This window comes from Sminthopsis crassicaudata, chromosome 3 (assembly GCF_048593235.1).
Source record: "Sminthopsis crassicaudata isolate SCR6 chromosome 3, ASM4859323v1, whole genome shotgun sequence".
In the NCBI taxonomy this organism is placed as follows: Eukaryota; Metazoa; Chordata; class Mammalia; order Dasyuromorphia; family Dasyuridae; genus Sminthopsis; species Sminthopsis crassicaudata.
This window is the reverse complement of record NC_133619.1, coordinates 551,293,016-551,310,713: the sequence shown is the minus strand read 5'-3', so window position 1 is coordinate 551,310,713 and position 17,698 is coordinate 551,293,016.

Below are 17,698 nucleotides of genomic sequence, written 5' to 3'. Positions count from 1 at the left end.
AAAAAATGAGCATAAATTGATGTAAATCAGGTAATATTTTTGTCATGATTTTTAATATTGTGCCACTTGTAAATTTCAAAGCATCTCTGTTTTGAAAAACACTATTGTTGGAAAAAAAATTCTTAAATAGCAGAGGAAAACTTTGAATTCTCAATAACTATTCAATCACTTATGAATTCAGCTACATATACTGCTACTACAACTCATATCTCTTAATTTTCTTCATAAGGTTACCATGAGAAAATTTATCATATGCTGTCTTAAAATCCACATTGGTTATATTTAATGGAAAGCCAAAGCTATTACTTCCTTTTTTCAGTAAAATTCTGTAGCTTCCTATATTACTTCTATGATTATATATAAAGTCATATTAGCTTTTAAACTTTTTTACAACCAAAACTCAAGATATCTTACCTGCAGTGATACTTATTCTTCTGACTCACATTTCTTTTAATCCAGTCAGACTAGTTTACTTGCTATTCCTCATAAACATTATTCGGTTTCTTATTTATGAATTTAGATCCCCCTCTTTACTTGGAATGAACCCCTCTTCACTTCTGACTGTTAAAATTTATAATCTTTAAGATATATTTCAAGGACTCCCACTTGTATAAGGCTTTTTCTGATTCTTCCAGATACTGGTGCCTCCTTCTCTCAAAATTACCTGGAATAAACTTTGAATATGTCAATATGTGTAAATTCAGAACATATGTACTTAAAATTAGGAGATATTTTACTTTTAACTTGAATTCCCAATGCTTAGCATGACATATTTTAGGCACTTAATAAATGCTTGTCAATTGACTGAATACTACTATTCCTTTGTTTTCAAGTCTGTTAGCTATGTCTCAAAAGGGAATATCTTTATTCTACCATGAAACCGTCTTTGTTCAGAGTGATTGTGCCTTCTGTTTCCAAATGCTTACAATCCATTTTTAAATAATGCATTCTAGATTTCTGTCAACTTGGAACAGAGTTATTCCTGGGGGCTAAATTAACAGAGGTCAGTTTTTTGGGGTTTTTTTTTTTGTGTGTGTGTGTGTGTGTGTGTGTTTTTTTCATTTTCATGGCCCTGAATATTCTTCTATGGAAATCAAAAGTTAGAGTTATGAATTATATCTGTTTCTCTTAAAGTTAGTAGTGCGTTTTCCAATTATGATGTCCAGATGATTTTTCTAATATGTAAATTTGACTTCTGTTCCAATTTTTTGAAATTTCTTCCAATAAAAAAAATTCTTTATTTAATAATTAAAGTTTTCTATAACTTGAACTTCCTAATTCTCCATATTTCTTATACTTAATTCCCCTCCAATTGTTCTGTTATTCAGCTGCATTGACTTACTTGTTGATATTTGAAGATAAATTCATCATCTATTGTGATGCCTTTGTATTTTCTGTACTCTATACCTCTAATTATCTGTCTTTTACCCTTTTTGATAATTTTCTTTTGAACATTTTGTGATAATATGTTGGATTACATGGAAGGGTTTTCTTCTATGTCTCTTAATTTATTTTATGAACAAATTTCATTACTGCTGGTATTTATAGGAGGAAGGTGAGCATTTTGAGTTTTCCCATTTCCATCACCATTAGCATTCATCTTTGAAAAAGCCTCAATTTCTGAGAATGAAACAGAAAAATTCTTTGTGCTCTCATAAGTGAATTAGCATGTTTCTACCACAATAATAGATGTCCTTCAGACAAAAGTCCATAATTATTAATTCCATTTAGTTTATTGGGTGATATCACTTTTGTCAAAGGTGGCTCTTATCACCTACATTGCAAATGATTTTAAGTTTAAAAAATATGCCTCTCAAAACAACAGGTTACTGTCTTCATTTCAAAGATGAAAAAAAAATTATGGCTCAGAAAGTTCAAATAAGTATATCATGGATAAAATTCATTCTGTTTTCCTAATATAACAAGGTTTTAGAGAGGTATTGGGTTATCTCTACTATATTTTTTTCCTAAACAGTGTTGTCCTTATAGCCAAATTCTTTCCCACTCTAAATCTTTGCTTGTACTTGCTATACAATTATACTCTTCCTCGACATTTGCTGTTTTTCCCTCTTAACCCATAGTAGTTTTATATGATGTTTGTTTTCTTCTGTGTGCTTATATTTAATCCTCAGTTCTTAAACTGAATTGTGCTCAAACAAGACATCACAGTCCCTCTTCTGGATTAAGTAGTTGTCTGATGGGGTAGGTACACTTCAAGCCCAGTCTTCATTCCATTCTCATTAGATTGGCCACGTGAAAAGAAGTGTCAGTGGAATATCCCTTCACTTTATTTTCCCTTCTGTGTTTCCTTGGCTTGGGTCCACCTCCCAAGACTCCTTGGTTCCATTTAGCAGAAAGAATGACTGGACTATTCAACCAAAAAGGAATTAAATGGTAGTATCCATACATAAATGTTCTGTTCAGATTGTGAACCTTCTTTATTTCCTATGTATCCTGCTGTTATTTTTTTTTAATGCTCTGAGTCTTTACATAACCAAACACCATATCCTGGAGAATCCTCATAACTATGATATGATATTTTGGTGAATTTTATTGACCTTTGAAACTTTCCAATTATCATGTAGTTGAACTTTTCTTTTTCTTTCTTTCTTTCTTTCTTTCTTTCTTTCTTTCTTTCTTTCTTTCTTTCTTTCTTTCTTTCTTTCTTTCTTTCTTTCTTTCTTTCTTTCTTTCTTTCTTTCTTTTTTTTTTTGCTGAACCTTTTTCTATGTGTTGTTTCTCCCAATTAGAATGGGGGAATAAGGAAAACTTTTTTTTGGCTTGTATTCATATTTAACAGAATAGACATATACAATTCAAATAGAAATAGGGCCATTAATCTGCATACAGTGATCTTTGTAGACCGTATATTGACTAATTTGGAAGAGTCTTTTTTTATTGTTGTCTAGTTCTGTCCTACTCTTTGAGATTTTTTCTTTTAAGCTTTTCCAGGAAAAAAGATACAGGAGCTGTTTGTCATTTCTTTCTTCAGCTTATTTTATTGATTAGAAAACTGAGGTATACAAGGTTAAGTGATTGGTTCAGGGACAAATAGCTAGTAAGTATATGGGGCTAATTTTGGACTTAGGTTATTCTGTCTGGAGGCCCAGTGTCCTAGCCACAGCATCACCACGCTGCTCCCTAAAAAATGTAATACAATTTTTAATTTAGTCTTTATTTTGTTAAATATTCCCCAATTACATTTTCATTTGATCATAACCAGATTCATGAGTGATGTTGACTACATGCAGTCCACAGACCACATATTTGCTATCTCTGAAACAGAGTATTTGACAAAGGGTTAGACTTTAATAAATGTTCTTTCATTCATTTATCCATTCTGCTCCAATCACTCACTTGGTGATTGATTTGTCTTCTGTCCTTAACTCTTTCAGTCTTTTTCTCTTTTTTCATAATCTCCAACCAGAAGTTGATTTTAGGCCTTTTCCATCTTTGGCACTGACGTACTAAGTTGGTCCTGTATTCTGTCTTTTATGGTTATGAGCTGCAGATTGTGTTGCTGAGCACTGTTTTCCTGCTTTGTGATCTATAGTGGATTTTTTGTCTTCTAATTCTATTCTAGAAATTCGTATCAGGAAGAGAATTGGAAATGGTCAATACCTGGAACTCATGATATACTATGACTTCACTGTTCAGTATACTTGCTATCTTTAGGTCTATTGTGGGACCAAACCTTGACTTTTAGGATGACTTTTCCACCTACTTTCCTCAAAGTCTGGCCCATATTCTCTTATTTGTGGTGATATGACACTTAATCACTACCCATATCCCTGCTCTCATTTTGGCTTCCTTGATGTTATTACTACCAGATCCTGAGCTTTGGAGTGTGTGTGTGTGTGTGTGTGTGTGTGTGTGTGTGTGTGTGTGTGTGTGTGTTGTTGTTCTGTACTACAGAGAGCAGTTTATTTTTGTTTGCAGGGATTTATTATTAATGGTTTCTGGCATAAGGAAATTTTTATATATCTATTGAGACTTATATGGTATAGCCAAGCATCTCTTTGACCTTTTCCATCTTTATGTTAACTGGAAGTCTGTGTTTCTATAAATTTAGATGAGCTAGGTACTCTTACCTTTCAAAGGAAATGTGAGTATATTTTATAAAAGGCAAGGGGCTCATCCTATTAAGCATTTACTCTTAGATGTCTGAATCCCAAATAGCAACTTCTATTAAAAGTGAGTTAGCTAATAAGTAAAATTCAGCTCAACTGTTGCGACTGGTCTTAGACCATATGTTATTATATACAAAACAGTTGCATCAAAACTGCTATTTTAAATGGAGGTCAAAAACAAGATAACTGCTACATCAGCTCCACAAATGGAACATATGCTTGCACAAACTTTTCTGATTTTCCTTGGCTGCTAAGGAAAGATGTGGAGTTAAACTGACTCCTTGGCACATACATACTCTGTCCTGAGGTTAAATTTAAATAGGAAAGTAGAAACACAGACATGACCATAACAGTTGTTCCTATTTTTTAGTACACAACAAAATGTCAAAGATAGACTTAAAGCTTTAGGGAGTAAAAATCTATGTCTAATCAAAGAAAGATTATTGACAGAATATTGTTGCTTTTAATACTCTGAATCATTGGTGGTAAAATTATTTTTGCTCTCTTTTGAAATTCAAATGGAACCACATTCTTGAATGTAATTAAATGTAGCCTTTATTTCTCTTAAAAGAAACTCATCAATTTGTCACAATATGAACAGCTGGAATGTTGTAGCAGATTGATCTATGTACTTAGAGTGAGGGGACTGGAGTTGTAATACTAACTCTATCTTCCTAATTGCTATTTAACATTGTAGAATTCACTTAAGCATTGTGGGACTTAATTACTCATTTTATAAAATGAGATCAATAGTAATTATATCACTAATTTCACATGGTTTTTGTAATAAAAGCATTCTGTACAAAATAAAAGTATATAACTATGAGTTATTATGATTCAGTTGGAAAAAAAGCATGCTGGAAAATGCCATCCCAGCCCAGAGCAAGAAGTATGTACAATGAATGCAGATTAAAGCATGCTATTTTCAATTTTTAAAAATTATCTTTTTGTTTTTTTTTCCTTTTTCTGGGTTTTCCCTTCTTTGTGATTTTTTTTCACAACACAACTAATATAGAAATGTTTTTCACATGACTATATGTATATGGCCTATATTAGATTGCTGATTTTCTTGAAGAGTGAGGAGGGTGGTAAAGGGAAAGAGGGAGAAAGAAAAAATTGGAATTCAAAATTTCACAAATATGAATTTTGGAAAATAAATACTACTAAGTGGGGGGAAAGAAAAATATTTCATTTAGAAATTTTAACTTGATAATAGTGACACATAATTTATCTTTTCTTTACCTCAGTCTTTCTATCTATAAAATAAGGACATTAAACTATATGATCATACATGTTTCTCCCATATTTTTACTTATTTAAAAAATAGATCCTAATCAAATAGGAAGAGTTGGGGATAAGTGATTTGAAGCCCATATATTTCATTGACATACTCATAATTTTAATCCAATTGGAGAAAAGTCTCTATAATGCTGAATGGAATATTAAGTTGAATTTATGGAAAGGCAAATAAGAAATTTATATAATTTGAACTATGGTTCATATCATATGATGGAATGCCTTAACTAATAAGATCACAAATCCATTAGGAAAGAGGTTAAATAGATTTCATTTTATGTCCTTTCTTCCTCGATACTATAATCTCATAGCTTTTGACAGTTATTTTTTAGTCATGTTATCTTATGCCTGGAAGAAATTTAAAATCTTTGCAGTCATTATTTTCACTTTATAGAAAAGATAATTGATTCACAAAGAGGAGATCACTTGATTAAGAATACTGTTAGAATAGTAACAAGGAAACTGGTCCAGAGACTTTCCCACTGTATATTTCCAAAGCAGGAATTTTCAACAATCAACCAGGAATTGATTACCTTTCAATTGATTTAGCTTAAGGAATGTCTGGACAAAAATTGAGTATCACTATGGAAAAGAGGGATGATTTTCAGAATTGTGTGGGAGCACTGAGTCCATAGTTATAACAGATATTTCTAGCCAAGTTTTCCAGTGCAGTCATTTTCTAATTATCTCAAATCAACATGCCATGATCATCTCTTGTTGTTCTTAGGGAAAGAAATAAATACAACTATATGTGGGAATCTTTGCTACAGAAAATAAGAGTATAATACCCATAATGCATTAATATTTTAAAGTATTATTATTATAATAAGCATCTGGGATAAGTATTGAAAAAACCTATGCACTGTTGTGATGGAATGATGTGTCAATTAAAAAAAAAAAAGGAATCATATTATGATCATATATAATAAAATTATTGTGAATGTAGAAAAAGCTACAAAAAACTTAGAAAAATTAAATGTTTATGTTAATAATTATACACTTATATATGGGTATATATATATATATATATATACACACATATATCAGCAAAGATATGATCAGTCATGTAAAACAAAGCAAAAACAATCTAGACTCAATACATTGGAAAATTTATCAAGAAGATGCAAGGTATGAATGTACATTGCCTCCAATTTTGATGCAGCTTTAGAAATGTTGACTTTATCACTTACACTAAAGCAAAAAAAGAGAGAAATTGAAGGAGTAAATATATGTAAAGAGATGGAAAAATATATCTTTAGATAATGTAATGATGTTTAACTAAATCAGAGCTTCTTAAAATTTTTCCAGTCATAACCACCTTTTAACTGAAGAATTGTTATATTACAGGAGCTATATAGCAATATACAATAGGTATACAAATTAAGCATTTACTGATAAGTCATAAATCAATTTATTTTAAAATCATTGTTTAGCATACATATAATTTTATCATTTAATAAAAGTGAAAGCAAATTTGCATGTTAATGAAATTTATGTGCTTATTTTTACTTTTTATTTTTATTTTTAAAGAATGGAATCTTGTCTGAATATTTAATACCTTTTAATGGTGCTAAGGTTTTCATGATTCCCATATTATGTGACTCCATATGGGGTCTTGATCCATAGCTTAATAACCTTTGAACTAGACAAGAGATTCCCACCAACTGAAATAAGAAAATTATTATTATTAGATAATAATTAGTAATTTATGGAAAATATGATAAATTTTGTCCTTTCTCGTTTTTTTTTAACCAATAAAACCAAATTGGATGAAATGGAGAAATCCCTTTACAAGATTTACAAAATATTTGAATGTTAGCTTACCAAGATACATGGTACAGGATAAGAGAAAAATCTGAATATGTATTTTCACCAATATAGAAAATTATCTTGATCAATGAAGTTTTGTACCTCTGCAATTTATAATTTTAAATAGTTGGTTGTTTAGTGTGTGGAAAAGAGAATGACTTGCCCTGGTATTATAGATGAATCTGAAAAGAAAATCTCCTGACTCCTGTACTAACTTTGTGTTAACTACTACTTTCTACTACACTTTCTCCCAAGACTTATATAACAGAGATACAAAATACCTATTTACAGAAATAAATATGAATAACTGAAGATGTGTTCTGTAAAGGGCTAGAACTGAGCAGATGCACTTAGATAACTGAGCATGTGAGGCTTGTTACCAATTGGACAATTCTCTATTAACATGTTTGGAGGATGAACCTACTCAACTCTTTGCTAGCTGGATCTGTGGGTGTGGACAAAGAAGGGGAAGTGATATCAGTAAGTGGAGTAGGAGGAGGAGAGTCATTCTCATGGTGGTGGAGAGAGAGGAAGGAGGTGTGGAGATTGCTAGATCTAATCCCCTGATGGCGACCTCAAGAGACCAAGAATAAAGACTTTTCCTTATCCTGACTCCTGCTGATTCTAAGATATCCAGGGTCCCAACAGTGTTCATTTTTAATAGCTGAGACAAATTAAAATAATCCCAAAATGTCATTAACTAAAGTTATTTATAAATTTTGTATACACTAATCAAATTTTTAAAAAATATTTTTATAAAGATTAAAAAGACAAAATTATTTGGAAAAAAACTATTTCTAGAATATCCAGGAAAATAAATAAAATTTGCAATAAAAGCAGTACTGAATTTTAGACTATATTAAAAATGCAACAATTAAAAATATTTTATAATGACTAAAAATAGAAATACATATTAGTAGAACAGATTAAATAAGAAAGGACCAGAACAAAACAAGCATGGTATCTCATTGTTCTACAAACTCAAGAATACAAATTTCCAAGGAAAAGATTCTATATTTAACAATAGCCATTAGAAAAAAAAATTGAAAGACTGATAAGAAAAAGAAAAATAAATACTTTAAAACATCTATGGCAATAATTTTAAATGGATATGCAAATTAGACATAAAATATTTCACTAATATAAAAATATAGATGAGGAGAAATAGGAGGCTTTCTATGGTTCGGTTAAAAATACTTAACCAAAGGGTTCTCAAACTAGGAATAACTGTGTTGAGACAAAATGTGCATTTTTATTTACCTAATGTTAAAACAAAATTTTAAACATTGTTATCTGGAGTTCGAGTTCATTTGACATGATTTTCCTCATTGGTAGAGAGTTATCTCTCTGTATAAGGAAACTATAAGGAGAAGTGTAATGGGCTAGAACTGAGCAATGCACTTGGATGATGAAGCACGTGAGACTAATTGCCAATTGGACGGTTCCCTATTAACTTGTTTAAGGTTGACCCTCCCCAGCTGTTCTGTGCTGACTTGATTGGTGGGACAAAGAGGGGGAAGTGACGTGTGTGGGAGGAGCAAGAGAAACTTGGGTGGTGGAACTCAAGCTCACTTGCACTCGTGACCGGGCGTTGGAGGCGAAGGTAAAGATCTAGAATAAAGACGTTTAGTGATCCTGACTCTTGCTGATTTCTGGAAAGATAGAGTTCCAGCATTTGGCGTCCAACGTGTGGCTGGCACCCTACTTCCACCGAAGTCCTCCTGTGACCAGGAGATTAGGTGAGTATTCTAATAGAAATAAGGAACTTACCTTGTTAAGGACTAAATCAGCAATCTCTAGTAACTGAGATGGGGCAGATGTTAGGTAAATCCTGGGCCTCAGCTGACCCTGCTCCAACCCCAGCCCCTGCCTCATCTAGCAATGCTATAGAGGATATAATTAAGATAATTGATGAGAAAAGTTTACTTGTTCCCATCCCACAAATGAATAATCTCTTACACTCATTGATTTGCACGTCCCCTTGGTTCTTAAATGAAGAAAAACTACGTATAGATAAATGGAAGCTAGTGGGACTTGAAATGAAAGAATTTTACTCAAAAAATGGGAATTGTCAAATTTTCCCAGAGGTATTTTACCTATACAACTTGATTCTATTAGACTTAAGCTATCAAGAAGAGTTTAGAAGAAGGAAGAGTTCTAAAAAGGCTCAGAGAAGGAAGCGTGAGGAACAAAAGATAGAAGATAGGCAAACTCAGGACATTGCCAGAGGGCAAGGGGATTTGAATGAGGAATCTGAGGGTGTAGACTCTGATTGTCCTGAAGAAATTTCAACCCCACCTAGAGAGCAGATTATTGATCAGCCCACATCCACTCCACCTTCAGGGACGGAGGGAGGAGGAGTAGTAGGAGGGGCGGTGACCTCATCAGCGCCCCCCCCTCCTCCCACACAGAGCCCCCCCTCCCAACAACTGCCCACTCCTGTAACTAGATTAGAAAGAGGGCTTATTGAAGCAATTGAAAATGGAAAAGAAGTAGATAATGATTTCAAACTTCAAATTTTTCCCGTGATTCAACAGCGTAATTCTGCAGGTCAAGAGAGTAGAAGATATGCTCCTTTTAATATGGATGTCCTTAAAAACCTGAAAAAATCTTGCACTGTCTTTGGGGCTACATCAGATTATGTTAAAATGTTAATACACAATTTGGCTTATGAAACCTTAACCCCTAGTGACTGGAAAGTCATTGCAAAAGTGTGCTTAGAACCTGGACAAAATTTGTTGTGGCTTTCTGAATTTACTGAGCTCTGTAGAATTCAAGCCCAACAAAATAGTCAAAATGCAGATAATACTTCCATCACCTATGACCTACTAATGGGTATAGGTTCTTATGCAGACGCTTTGGTACAGATTAATTACTCCATAACAGCATTTGAGCAAATTTCTGCTGCTGCTATCAAAGCATGGGCTTCTCTCCCCAGTAAAAACTACAAGGGTGAGACCTACACAAAAATTGTACAGGGACCAAATGAACCTTTTGCTGATTTTGTGGCACGTTTGCAGACAGCTGTCATACAGGCAAATGGTGAAAATGAAGTAACAGACACTTTGGTGAGGCAACTTGCTAGAGACAATGCCAATGAGGTTTGTAGAAGGATTATACTAGGACTACGTAAGGATGCTCCTTTAGAGGAGATCATAAGACGCTGTGCCGCAATGGGCACAAATACCTTTTATAGCCAGGCTATGGTGCAGACTTCCCAAGATCCCAACATGGGGAGACAGGATCCCTTTTGGCAAGGGGTTTCCCGAGAGACTCGTCAATGCTTTCAATGCGGTAAAGTAGGCCATTTGAAAGCTCAATGTTGGCACAGAGACAGAGTGAGAAGACAGGCTGGGAGAACAAGACCCAAAACCCCATGTCCAAAATGCAACAGAGGACTCCATTGGGCCTCAGAGTGTAGACTGATTCAGGGAAACGGGATGAGGGGCCCAGCTCCAGGGCCCCAAGCAAAAAACACTTGGGGCATGATGGCAGCCGATGCCACACCCAGAGAGTGCCTCCAAGTCCAATACCCAGACATGACCAATCAGCAAGGAAGCCATCTGAGGGGAGAAAGGGATTACACAATCAGTCAGCCAGGAAGCAACATGATGGGAGAAAGGGACTACAATTAGGGAGGATAGAGTTGTATGCAGCTGGGACAACTGAGATACCCCCTGGAGAGGTGAAATCTGTTCCTCTCCAACCTATGGATCCCTTGCCTCCAGGCACAGTAGGCTTGACCATTTCACCTCCTGAGAGTACTTACAAGACAGTATTCATTCATACACTGATGTGGGAAACTGGGGAATGTGTAGATAATATCCCAGTCACTAACACAGGGAGACAATGTGTGACTTATCAACCAGGGGAAGTAGTAGCATCGGGTTTATTGATACAGACTCCTAATAAGCAACCTGGTGACAGTCACCCATGTTCGGACTCCAAGCAGAAAAACCCAGGAATATACTGGACAGCAGCTGTGACAGCTGACCGACCTATGCTCACCATCTATATAAATGGCATAGCATTAGAAGGACTGGTGGACACAGGTGCAGATCGCACAGTCATTAGAGGTGCCAACTGGCCCAGTCACTGGCCAAAGACTAAGGCAGACACCTACATGTCTGGGGTAGGAGGATCAATAGCAGCTGAAGTTAGTGCTACCCCTTTAAGATGGGTATTTGAAGGTGAAACAGGAGTTTTTACTCCTTTTATAGTTGAAAAAATCCCCATCAATCTGTGGGGAAGAGACATTTTACAACAATTAGGGTTAAAAATGAGTACTTCGGTTTTTTAGGCAGGGCTGCTGTTGAAGGCCTGCCAACACTTTCACCTGTTCCTATCCAATGGAAAACTGATACACCAGTGTGGATAGAACAGTGGCCCTTAGATAACAATAAAATTCAGGCCTTACTAGATATAGTACAGGAACAACTTGATCAAGGACACTTACAACCTTCTCTAAGTCCTTGGAATTCCCCAGTATTTGTTGTAAAAAAGAAATCCGGAAAATGGAGGATGTTGACTGATTTAAGAAAGGTAAATGAACAGATGGAAACTATGGGAACTCTTCAACCTGGACTTCCATCTCCTACTCAGTTGCCTAGAGAATGGCCTCTGTGGGTTATAGACATTAAGGATTGTTTCTATTCTATCCCTCTAGATAAGGAGGATATGAAAAGATTTGCCTTTTCAGTGCCCAGCGTTAACTTAGCTGAGCCTTATAAAAGATATGAATGGACGGTTTTGCCACAGGGAATGAAAAACAGCCCTACTATGTGTCAAATGTATGTTGCTGCTGCTCTTACTCCAGTAAGAAAAGCATTTCCAAAAGTAATGTTATTACATTACATGGATGATATATTGGGATGTGCACCTGAGGAACAAATGTTAGAAGCATGTCTACAAAAAACCATAGAAACACTAAGGAATTATAAATTGCACATAGCTCCAGAAAAGATTCAAAGACATGCTCCTTTTCAATATTTAGGATATGAAGTATATCCTAAGGTGCTTACAGTACAAAAACTCTCCTTAAGAACAGAGAAGCTAAACACCTTAAATGACTTCCAGAAATTGATAGGAGATATCCAATGGATGCGTCCCGTGCTAGGCTTGACTACCTGTCAATTGCAACCATTATATGACATTTTAAGGGGAGACAGTGCTTTAAATTCACCACGCCAGCTTACAAAAGAAGCTCAAGAGGCTTTGAGACAAGTTGAACTGGCTTTATCCAATGTGGTTGAAAGAGTCACTCAAAAACCCTTGGAAATATCAGTTTTTGCTACACAAGAGGCCCCCACAGCAGTCCTTCATCAAGGAGACAGTGTGATAGAGTGGGTGAACCTCCCAGCACAACCAGAACAAAGCCTTATTCCTTACCCAGTGCTTGTGGCTAGAATTTTATTAAAGGCCATTAAACGAGCAGTACAATTATCTGGGACAAGACCTGATAAGATATATACCTTTTATACTAATGCACAAGTTAATGTGTGCTGCGAAACCATCCCAGAGTGGCAAATTTTATTAGCCATGGCTCCAAATTTTGCACACGGGTCTCCATTAAAGATAACCAGACTGCTGCATAATTGGCAATGGATTCTTGAAGAAAAGGTTTCTAAAGTTCCTCTTAAAGGACCAACTATCTTTACAGATGCATCCAAACATAATATTTGCGCTGTATATTCTCGTGACTTAACTATAAAGAGAGTAATCAGAACTCCTTTTCAGTCCACTCAGCAGAATGAATTGTATGCAATCATTCTAGCTCTTGCTTATTATCCGGGAGACATAAATATAATATCTGATTCAGCCTATTCAGTAGGTGTGGTTCAAAGAATTGCCACAGCCCAAATAAAATTTGTAGCCTCCAATATATATCAGCTCTTTAAAGAGCTTCAAGAGCAAGTGAGAAAGCATCCAGGTAAGATTTATATTTTGCATGTCCATTCCCATAGTGGACTTCCAGGTCCTATTTTTGATGGTAATTCAAAGGCAGATAGCCTTCTAACCATGCTGGCCAGTACTCCTTTATTTCAAGAAGCACAAGAGTCTCATTCTAAATATCATCAGGCTGCCCGAGCTTTACGTTTGCAGTTTGGAATAACAAGAGAAGAAGCTAGGAGCATAGTAAAAGCCTGTACAGCTTGCCTTCCTTTCCATGCTCCTACACTCCCTCCAGGGAAGAACCCTCGTGGTTTGAGACCTAATGAAATTTGGCAAATGGATGTGACCCATTATAAATCTTTTGGTCGTCTATCTTTTATCCATGTCGTGGTAGACACCTTTTCAGGATTCACATTTGCAATACCAGCAGCAAAAGAGACAGCCCGAGTGGTCACTGAATTCCTTATACAAGCATTTGCAATTATGGGCGTGCCACAAGCAATAAAAACAGACAATGGACCTGCATATACATCTAAACATTTTACACACTTTTGTGCACAGTATAAGATTTTACACACCACGGGCATACCCTTTAATCCTCAAGGGCAGGCAATAGTAGAGAGAAGAAACAGAGATATTAAGACACTCCTCCAAAAACAAAAGAAAGGGGGAGCCACGGGTAACCCTAGAGAACTTCTAAATTTAGTTCTCTATACCATTAATTTTTTAATTTTTGACAAAGATGCACTGGCTCCAGCAGACAGGTTTTATAACTCACCGGAAGGGCAGTGTCCAGTGCGAGCAGCTCCACTGTCTTTAGATAATCGCCAAGTGATGTGGAGAGACCCAGAAAGTGGTGAATGGAAGGGACCAGATAGGTTAACTGCTTGGGGGAGAGGGTTTGCTTGTATCTCTACAGATGGAGAAGGAATCAGATGGGTGCCAACGAGCCGTATTCGCCTTGTCCATCGGAGAGAGACAGAGCAGACCCTTGAAACGAAGGAGAAGGCCCAAGAAACATCGGGTGGTTCCGTTGCTGACTGTGCCCACCACTGAAAGAACCTGGCAGTTATGGCGTTTGACCCATGGACATCAAAAACTGTTGGACTTGAAAATCCTCAGAAATCATTGGATTCTCTGAGACATCATAAGACTATTGTAGGACTTGAAAGTCTCAGGAATCATTGGATTCTCTGAGACATCATAAGACTATTGTAGGACTTGAAAGTCTCAGGAATCATTGGATTCTCTGAGACATCATAAGACTATTGTAGGACTGAAATCCTCAGGAATCATTGGATTCTCTGAGACATCATAAGACTATTGTAGGACTGAAAGTCCTCAGGAATCATTGGATTCTCTGAGGCATCATAAGACTATTGTAGGACTGAAAAGTCCTCAGGAATCATTGGATTCTCTGAGACATCATAAGACTGTTGTAGGACTGAAATCCTCAGGAATCATTGGATTCTCTGAGACATCATAAGACTATTGTAGGACTGAAAGTCCTCAGGAATCATTGGATTCTCTGAGGCATCATAAGACTGTTGCTGGACTTCAAAAACTTGTGGGGATCATTGGATTCCCTAACATATAAAAAGACTGATGTGGGATTTCAAAAACTTGTGGGGATCATTGGATTCCCTAACAGTGAAGCAATGGACAATAGATTGGTTTTGGACTATTTCTTGGTTGCTGAAGAAGGGGTATGTGTGTCTGGTGTCTACATACCCTCCTTCTAGGACTTCTGGAAATCTCTTACAATACCATGCTGATTTATATTGTTTGTTATATCACTACTTGCATGTACAATTCCTGTTTGTTACACCACATCGAGTCTGCACTGATTGTGGGGAGAGTCACCACTAATAGCCTCTGCGTTATTGCTATGTGCTTGTGTAATAACTCCCATGCTGATGGGTTTGTGCATACTTGTCTCTAATAAGGCCCTTCAATCCAGAAACCCGCTAGCAAATCCCCACTTCTCTTTGGTGCTTCTCATCTCCCTTCCTGAGATGTCAGGGAGGGCGTGATTATCTCCTTTTTAGTGCTTTCATCTCCCCTCCTGAGAAGTCAGGGGGGGCGTGATCACGTCCTTTTTGGGGTTCTCATCTCCCTGAAAGGTCAGGGATGGCGCGACCTCCTGTGGTCTAAAACAAAAGAAAGCGGGAGATGTAATGGGCTAGAACTGAGCAATGCACTTGGATGATGAAGCACGTGAGACTAATTGCCAATTGGACGGTTCCCTATTAACTTGTTTAAGGTTGACCCTCCCCAGCTGTTCTGTGCTGACTTGATTGGTGGGACAAAGAGGGGGAAGTGACGTGTGTGGGAGGAGCAAGAGAAACTTGGGTGGTGGAACTCAAGCTCACTTGCACTCGTGACCGGGCGTTGGAGGCGAAGGTAAAGATCTAGAATAAAGACGTTTAGTGATCCTGACTCTTGCTGATTTCTGGAAAGATAGAGTTCCAGCAGAGAAGAGTTGATAACAAGTTAAGATAAGAGAGTATCTGTTTTTTGGCATCCAGATTTGAAAGAGAAGACATAAGATGATATATTCATTTCAATAAGAATAACCTGAAGAGACAGAGAAACCATTAGAGAGAGACTAAGTAAGACAAGGAGAGAGATAGAGAAACAAATTCTGTGTAGAAGCTAACATATAGCATGAAAGTGACAAAACTTCAATCTCTGGAGAACTTCACCCATTTGCAAGTATGCAACAATGAGTGATTAATTTCACAAATAAGGAGAATATTATGCATATGGGCTTGAGTCTTAGGTTATTACTTTTCTTTAAAAAATAAAATGTAAATAAAATAAGCTGAACTATTAAGTGGGTCAAATTTCCCTCTTAAATATTTCTGAGAAAGATAAAATATATGTGGAGGCATCAATGCCTCCTAAGAAATTGACCAAAAGTCATTTTAAAATACTGATAGAATTGGATTGGACAGGGTTTCACAGAGTATAGGATCTCAGGGTATAGGATGGCTCAGTGCACATCATCCTGTTCCCATGACTAAGTCATGAGACAACAAGCATAATGACCTGCTTCCCACATCCAAATAATAATAGCTAATGAACAGGAGGTGCTTTATGGTTACAAAACACTATATATATATATATAGATAGATAGATAGATAGATAGATAGATAGATATAGATATAGATATAGATATAGATATAGACATAGATATAGATATAGATATAGATATAGATATAGATATAGATAGATAGATATTGATATTGATATTGATATTTACAAAACTCTCTGATGTGGGTCAGACAAATCTTGTCCTCTCCATCTTGAAGGTGAAGAGTGATACTCAGAGATGAGAAGGGGTAGCTAAAGAAAATGGCAAAGCTGGGCTTTAAATTCAGCTCTGCAGAGAGAGAAGGAAGAGAGACAGAAAGAGAAAGAGACAGAAAAACACAAGCAACACAGAGACAGATAAAGACATGGAGATGGATAGAGAATGAGAAATATGGGGAGAGGAGAAAGACAAAGGGGGAGAGAGAGGGAAGGAGAAGGAAGAAAAGGATGGGAAAGGCAGAGGTTGAAGGGAAGGAGGAAGGAGGCAAAGAGAGATAAAAAGAGTCAGAGAGACAGACAGAGACACACAAACCCACACAATAAAACAGAAAGATTCAAATAGAGAAAGATAATATAAAGAAGGTAAAGGAAGAAGGAGGAGGAGAAGGAGAAGGGGGAGAAGGAAAAAAAGGAGAAGAAGATGGTGATGATGATTAGATGATAGCTAATACATATTGCTTAATATTTCCCAGGACAATATGTTAAGTGCTTTTACATTTTAAGATTTTCTTACGTGGCTCAGGGAAATACATTTTGACACATGCATATTTTTCTTCAATAGAATATATGGATAGAAATGATCAATTTTTTTCTTTATAACCCCCATTTGAAATCATAAAGAATGTGTAAAAATGATTGTAGTAGCTCTTTTTTGTGGTAACAAAGAATTGGAAAATGAGTAGATGTCCATCAATTGGTATTGTGATATAAGAAGGTAATGGAATATTATTAGTCTTTAAAAATGATGAACAAGCTGATTTTAGAAAGGCCTGGAAAAAATTCCATGAACTGATGCTGAGCAAAACAAGCAGAACCAGGAATACTTTGTACACAATAGCAGCAAGAATGTGCAATGACAAAATATGAAAAACTTGATTCTTCTCAGTGGTTCAGTGATGCACAGAATTCCCATTAGACTCTGGATAGAAAATGCCAGTCTTATACCATCCAGAAAAAGAACTAAGGAGACTGAATATAAATCAACACATCCTAGATTCACTTGTTTTTTCTGTGTTTTTTTAAACTTCTCTTTAAACTTTAAACTTCTTTAAACTTCTAAAATGGGTTTTTCCCATTTACTCTAATTTTTTTTCTCCCAACATGGAAGAGAGACTCATAAAGAAATGTCATTTAAAAAGTTAACATAATCAGAAAAAAATATTTTAAAACTTTAATTGATATTATTCAATAGTAAAACCATTGATTAACTGGAAAGGACCCCCTCATTTCTTATATGAGAAAAGTGAGACCCAGAG